An 8,457-nucleotide genomic window follows, 5' to 3' on the forward strand; every position below is an offset into this window, starting at 1 on the left:
AAATAAATAATTTTTGAAAGATAGACAGACATGCAGACAGACAGACAAACAGACAGACAGACAGACAGACAGATTGTTTTATTGATTTTAAACTTTAAAGATAAAAGCAAATCTTCAAAAGCAAACAAATCCACACAGACAGACTGAAAGACAGAAAGACAAACAGAGAGACCGACAGACAGACCGATAGACAGACAGACAGATTGTTTAATTATTAATTTAAATTCAAAGATACAAGCAAATCTTCAATATTAAACAAATGTGCATCAGTCCATTACTTTCTTCATCAATTCAGACCTAATAGCCACTATGTTGGTTCCGGGTAGTTTGCATTGTTCTCGTTAAGTGTTAGAAGTTTGTTTTTAAAATGTAGTTCTAGAGAACTCTTGTAGTTGTGAAACTTTACATAGTTACCTTGCCAGTATTTTATTATAGAGATGTATGTTTGCTAATGGACAGACAAACAGACAGGCAGACAGACAGACAGTCCTAGTTGTCTTAGAACTTGCTGATTTTAGTGTAGACTGTAATAATGTCTTGTATAAGAAATGTATGTATTAACAGACAGACAGACAAACAGACATTCAGACAGACAGACAGACAGATAGAAATAGTCGTAGGTAGAACCAAGCCCTATTTGCTTGGGTAGTATTTAGTTGCTTTGCTTAGATGGTGTATAATAGTGCAATGTTTGAAAATATATGTATTGACAGACAGACAGACAGACAGCAAGACAGATAGATAGACAAGCAGACAAGCAGACAGATTGCTATGACAGCTCACATTCATCAGGAGAAAGATTCTCAGCACCAATACTTAGGGAATGAAAACCTAGTCATGTACGACTCAGGCTCTAGTCATGACCTTGATCTATAACTACAAATCATCCCATTAGTAAAGACACAGTAAAGCATGCAACTCTTAGAGGAGATTTTGCAGCTCTGCAGCAAGAAGAAAGAGAACAAAGCAAGGAAAGTGTGATAGACATCATATTCCTAGAACCTTCACTGCTACAACCTTTATTTATTCCAATAGTTTTGACAGTGGGTAACAGCAGCTAAGGAGTACTATATACCTGAAACATTCTGGCAACATCTAGATCTATACAATATGTTGCACTCAATTTCCATTCGTTTCCAGCAATTACCGCAGGCGAACTCTACATCTTCAAGCTATATTGATCTTGCCCGTAGGCGTATACTGAGAGCGACCTTTCCAAACTTGCGGATCGTTTGTCATGCAGTACTACCGACTTACGCATTATCCGCCTACTTCTTGCATGTGGTCTCCTCAATTAATAACTTCCAACGTGGGTCTGTATTTCCCCGAACCACTGAAGCCACAGACTGTGCAACACATCTCGCCTTGTTTTTTACTGTTAATTAATTTAAATCAAGTAGCTGTTGTAGAACGATTGTTCTACTAAACAGCAATAGATGACTACAAGTAGACTTCCGCGTGTCAATTATAGACGAGGAAGTGTTGCTTCTTGTGGTCGCATGTTCACACGTTTAGCATGAGTACCATGTATGCATGGTTACCGACAAACGTGCCTAGTGATAGAAAACGTTTACACATCTATGAGAGTCTATTAATTAATAATTCCTCAATACTCAATGCAACTGCAACGGCATTTTATCAGATACATTGTAGCGTAGGATCTATGCATTGATTAATTTAATTATTTATGTTTTTCTTTCTCGCAATGTCTGTGGCGTCGGTTTTCTTACGCCCTCCTCAAGCTATTTTAATCGACCTCCTCAGCATTTCCTATCAGTTTCTCATGACCTTGCAGCGTCTTCCTCTTGAGGAACACTTTCAGACTCACTTAACTCCAGCAGCAATTGTTGAAACATCCTGTGGATAAGTTTGAGTTTAGTCAATCTTCACTCCAGGGGCCCTTCTTTACGTCATCGTCGCACGTTACACATCCAGTTGATGCAAAATCGGAAGCAATACACCCGCCAGCATTTGGGCAATGGAAATACGTGTGATCCAAATATTCGAATTATAACTTCGGCACAAAATATCACCGCAATTTAATTAATATTGGTATATACAATGTCTACGTATATACATACGTCAGAAATCTTAGTTACGATAAAGTTAGAATGAATATAATTAAAAATCATGAACCTTTCTTGGTTCAGCTGAGCGGCAACAAGCGGTGCGTCGCTCAACTGGAATAAAGGAAATCCCGCAAAAGCATGGAATGTCAGTAGGCGTAGTACACCATCAGACGTAGCATTGTGTAGCTAAACCATGCTCCTAGCCGCAAATCTGAGAATCGTGTGTAAACGTTCACTATCCCACCGGTTCAACACAATTAATTAAGCGATTTCCAGTTTGTGGTTTTGATGTGGATGCATGTAAGATAGACTCTAGAGGTTTGGGATAGACAATAGGGGTATATAAAAACGGAGGCTAAAGCGCTGGTAGTCAGTCTAGAGCTAGAGTACAACAGTGCAGCAGAATGGTTCGCTCTGGTCTCATAAATCTGATACTATTCTCCGTGTGTGGAGTCGTGATGGCTCGAACTTTTGTACCAGAACCAGTGTTCAATGTGCCATCGACAACATGTGTTAAGGTTGACAGCAGTGAATCCAGAGCTGTGTGCGGTATCATATCGCGCAAGGTGATGTATCACTGTTGTGGTGGAGACGTAACGAGAGTATCGCATTTATGCTACAATATGACAAAGACCGAAGATGTACTGGTGGATATTCCACTACGCTGTGAGAACGGTGGAACAAAAATTCAATCTCCACAGCAAGTAAGAGAAACAATTATAGTTACAATTTCCTCAGCTCTGTAGGAATTTCTAAGTTGGCTTACCAGATAAATAGATTGGTTAATTAAGCTGCTGTCTAACCAAACAGTGTTCTAGTCTACTAAGGCGTGATAAAGAGAGCTTTTATCTAGTTTGACATGCATGATGATAATTATTATCAAACTTGTGTAGGGTCGGGGAAAGCATATTGCAAGTGACCGTGGCCTAACAGGCGTTAAAAGGCGTGGTTCTACAATACCCTATTTGACTTAATAGCCGGTATGATTTGCCTGCTTAGATACTTTATCTTGAAACCCAGGGCATCATAAAGGTCGCAGCTACAGTATTTTGTACTGTAGGGATCAAAATGGTGCTTGTCAATTTATGGGTTGTCTAGACTTTGAGTTTGATAAATATTTTTTCTATATAATCGTTGGTACTCTAAAACTGGAAGTACACACACACACACACACACACACACACACACACACACACACACACACACACACACACACACACACACACACACACACACACACACGCACACACACACGCACGCACACACACACACACACACACACACACACACACACACACACACACACACGCACACACGCACACATACGTGCCAGGACTTATGTGGCAAAAGTACACTATTTGAATAGTGGTCCGGTCATGCATGCATGGCTTAACCAACCTGACCAGCTCCGCCTTTCTTGTTTTGTCTAAATTGAGTGAACTGAGTTAGCAAACTGGTTTCCAGTAAATTACTGATTGCAATAGAAATACATCTCTTATCGTTTTGTACATTTTAATAAACATTTTATAAATAACTTATAGTACCAAACATGCAAGCTACTACTTTCAAAATTTAAGGAGCCGTTTTGACGCATGCTCGTCAGAACTAAGGATTATTAATTGGCTTTCTTATCAAATTATTGGCATAGGATTTCTATTCAAAAACTATACGTAGACTAAATTTTTGTTCCTGAAAAAACTTCTAACGAAGAGAACAGTTACAGTTAATTAAATGTGCTGTACTAATTTCCAGGTTGTGAGCGGTGATCAGCTTGACGACGGTGAGTCAGAGACAATGGATGAGCTTGTGTCGGAAAAGTGCGCATGCCCATCCAAATTCACTGGACGCTGTTGTCAGAAACGGTTTAGCTTACTACGTCTACGTTTGATAGACTATCTTAGTCACAATTTCTTTAGAAAAGAAATACCGACTTGTCCAGAAAAGAAAAACCTGAAAGGGTTAGATTTCTCTTCGTACGGTTGTGCTGATGACCAAGACTGTCAGGGAAACAAAACATGTTGTAGAACCTATTTTGGTTTTCCTGTGTGTATAGACCCAAAACTGGAAGGTAAAGAGAAAACAATCGACATTTAGATACTGTATTGTGCTTATCTTTCGTTTAATGTGCTGCAGATCCTTGTAAGGGTGTAGACTGCGGACCAAAACGTGTATGCAAGCCTTCTGAAATCGGTCATCATGTCATCTCACCGTATCTACCCAGTGTTGCATTTGAATGTGCTCCTTTAAGTAATCTGGAAGTGACTGATGTCAGATAAACTTGTATATGCAATTTTTTTTAATTTCTCGACTGTAGAGAGACCTGGTAGGTGTCCCCCATTGTATGGCGATATCTTAACGAGTTGCGTTGCTGATCCAAACCCTTGTCGCAACGATTCGCTGTGCAATGTTGGCGAAAAGTGCTGCAGTTCATATTGTTCTCCCGTATGTACAAAATCTTTGCCTGAAGGTAACCTTTCCTCAGTCATACAGAGTGAATTTGTTTTGTGTGACTAACTAATGCCATGTGGTTCTAGTGGCCGTTCCGTGTGCTGCAGGAAAATGCAGGGAACGCTACGACTGTGTTGTAGAAAAAGATGAATAATTATTCATCTGCAAGTTACGTATGTTTGGATTCAGAGGCAAATGATCAAATTTGTTGTGACATTAGTCGTGTTTGCGTATCTTGTTGTCTGTTACATTTACGTGACAACTAGTTTCTTACGTTACCACGAGTTGCATGGGTACTGAACCCTTAGTTTGTGTTTTGTGTAACAATAGAAAATATAACTAGAAAACAATTAAAAAAATTTGCAAACATCGTTACCCCAGGATTTTTTCGCTCTTGTGGCTTGGTCAAAGGTTAAGTCCTTACAAAGAACTAAATCAAAATCAAGACACATGACAAGCTTTGGAATGCCACAGAGTTCTCTTAATTAATTAATTAAGTCACTAGACACTAGGGTCACCTGACTACTATATATCTAGATAATCGACTGTAGCAATATCAATGACTTGATTTATAAGACAGAGTATAACAAAACAAAGGGAACGTGCTAAGTAAGCAACGCAACTATACAATGAACTCTGCTAAATAACGTTGGCCGCGGTATCCAGTCGTCACTGCTGAGTTCCCGTATATCCTAACTTTCTGTTTTCTTTAATTAGTTTCTTATCTAGGAACACGACTTCAGTTATTACTTTTTACAATAGTTACTGTTCAAATTTCTCAGATATCCTGCACTAATCTCTCGTTTCTGGTGACCTTTGTGGATTGCTTTCAAATCCCACTTGCACTGTCTTCACTCGGATCATTTCTTTCTTGCTCGGTGTTATATAGAACATGCTGTTTCCATCTAGTCTTGCTCCTCGTGTGTTAATTCCTCCACTTCTTTATTAACTTTTGGCTCACATACTTCTTATTCTTTGTCCTCATTGTTCAATCTTTTCTACTGGCTGCATTATTTCCTTCGTACATTTCAACTTTCTTCGGTTGCGCCAGACCGTGCCTTTCTCAGATCGGTCATTGTAGAATCGTTCTCCGACCTGCTCTCTAAATAACAATAGCTTTCTGATGACTTTGCCGAGCAGAGCTGGAACGCTGGTTTTACACCTCAACTAAATTAGCAACTCTTGAAGCTATAAACCCGACCATACATTGGACGCAATCAAGCTGCATCAGAGGTTAGTTATAAATATGGTTTACTGTATTTGTCAACTGTTGCTTTTAGTTGCAACGTTTCCTGTTGTGAGAGAAGAATCAGTGCTTTGCGGAGGCTAAATGAGTACCCGAGGTCAACTGTGGGCCAACATTGGCTAAACGGGTTGTATATAGCCCTGCTTTACTCTCATTATACACTTGCCAAGTCTACATTCGTTGATGATGTTCAAGATGTTCTTTATCAAGTATCCGCGACGAATTGTCTACCCAGTGACTATTTCTAATCAGCTCAATGTGTCTGATTATGACACAAACAAGGAAGAAAAAGATGAGGATGAGGGTATTCCAGACACTTATGTTCAGATGATTTTTAAAAATATAGACATATCGACATCATTCAGCGGTTGATGGAGATCTATTTCTCCAGAATTGAGTTGTCAGAAACAGCATAATCAATGAAGCTCTTCTAGATCTTTATTTGGTTGTTTTTTCGTTTAGCTTTTCCCTAAAATCTGCGCAAAAAATCCACCTTATAAGCTTTTACCTTTACATGCAAGACCTCTATTCTAAAAAACTTAAATAAAGAGGCCAAAGAAATGTACACCAAGTGTTGAAAAGACTCTTGAGGACAGCATTTACGTACAGTTATGATTGGCATTGTACTTAAGCCATTTGTTGCATCTGTCATTCTAACATTTATCTAGAGTAGTTGAACATATTTTCACAATTCATCTGCAATAATATTTTACGTTATCTTACAATAGGTATCCTCAACTGCTGCTACAGTTGTCAAGAATTTTCTAGCTAATCTTATTGCATAGCTAAGTGATTGATCAGAGGCACAATTACGGCATATGCAAGTAAAAGTTCTATTAAGATCGACATAGACTTCATATTGATCAACACAGACTTTTCTGTTGTATTGAGCTGTCTTGGAAGCACCTCCCCCTCTAGATTTCAGACAATCAAACCGGCGATTCTCCACTTGTGTTTCTGTCAGTGGGTAAAGAATAGTGAAAACACCACTCAGCAGTTCGACTATCGAGTCCATTTCCGCCATTTGAATTTTCAGCGACTACCTGAGAATGTGAATCAGGTGACTTATCGTGAACAGCAGTCTCTTAACCTCAAGAAGTCGTACTCAAGAAACGGATTCGTACGCGTCTTTATACGCAAGCAAATTCTTTCACAAGATTCACGAAATAGTAAGTAGTGAACTTATTTACAAACCCTAGTCAATTGCAAGATGATCTATAGAAACCTAGACTTTGTGTACAGCGAGATCGGCGAAAGGTACTAGGTACCCTCGAGATTGCGCATGCTCTAGATGCTCCGCCCCAAATCTTGTCTATTGGTCAGCCGTCCAAACTTGACGACCATGCACGCTACTTCAGTGAACAGCCTGATGACAAACGGCGCGTGTTGCAAATGTTTGTAAGAGCTAACGCCCTTAATTAAAGACGATATCCGCAAAGATAGAGACTAGGAGTCACTCCCATGACCTAACGAAGTTAGCTAAAATCGTTATTGCAAAGTTCACTGCGTAATTACTTAACTAATGGACTCGGTCTTAGACTAACAAAACTGCGACGCCGCCTGCGCGTTTACTCTCACATAGTCAGCGGGTCAGCTTCTATCCTTTTCTATTTCGCACGACTGGGGAGGGCTGGAGAGGTATAATTAATAAATACATATGATATCCTTTCTCTATGTCCCACGGAACGCACAAACAAAAATTAAATGATCTGTACTATTGAGTTGTTAGTGGCTACACTAAAATTTTAGTGCCGTTTTATCACCATACCAAGATTATCTCCAAGTTAGGCCCAAAAGACAGCAGAGATTACGAAGTCTAGCTTTGACTGTATACATTCTACAGCACAGTTGGAGATATCACCGAGCACATGCAATTGATGTGACGGTCACACAATGGAAATCATTCTACATAATTTATTGCTAACCGGCGACACGACAGAACTTTGAACAAACAAACAGTTCAAGACGACTACTATATACATTGCTAGCTAATAATTTAGAGTCTGCAGAAAAGGCAAATACGTCTCCTTACTCAATTGTCTCGGTTCAGTCATGCAACTTGACTGATCAGCAGGTGCGGTAGGAATACTTTAGTACTCCACACCACCAATGATCGTTTCATGCCCGATAGGTAGCGGTCACTCATACGTGCCCCTAGAGTATATTATGCAGAGCGCTGGTGGTGAGACTTGGCAACAAAAGTATTGACCTCGGTCCACCTCACTTCTATCACCGCATTTGATTCTAAACTTGAGTTAAATGCAACAATAACTGTATCTGTCTGCACTTTTTATACAAGAACGGCTGCATGCTAGAGGGAAGGGGCACCGTAACGCATATACGCATGTTCAGTAGGTTAATCTTGCTCACAGAATGTATTGACTCTTCCGTTTATTCTCATAGTTCAACCTTTGGTATCGAAGTCGAAAGTCGCTTCTGGATAACACGAGCATTCATTCGGTTTGGAAACAGTTGCAGTACAAAGTTTCAAGAAACAACAGCAAATCAATTGTATTCAACTGAATTTCGGTAAAAAGTATATACTTTCTTTGATAATCTAAATAATAAATAATAAATAAAGAATATATAAATAAATAATTTATAAATATACAAATAATAAATAAATAAATAAAAATATAGAAAACGCCATCGCGTGTTCTTCAACACTCACAGTATTACTGGTACTAGCTGCAG

This window comes from Corticium candelabrum, chromosome 18, assembly GCF_963422355.1.
Source record: "Corticium candelabrum chromosome 18, ooCorCand1.1, whole genome shotgun sequence".
Taxonomy (NCBI): Eukaryota; Metazoa; Porifera; class Homoscleromorpha; order Homosclerophorida; family Plakinidae; genus Corticium; species Corticium candelabrum.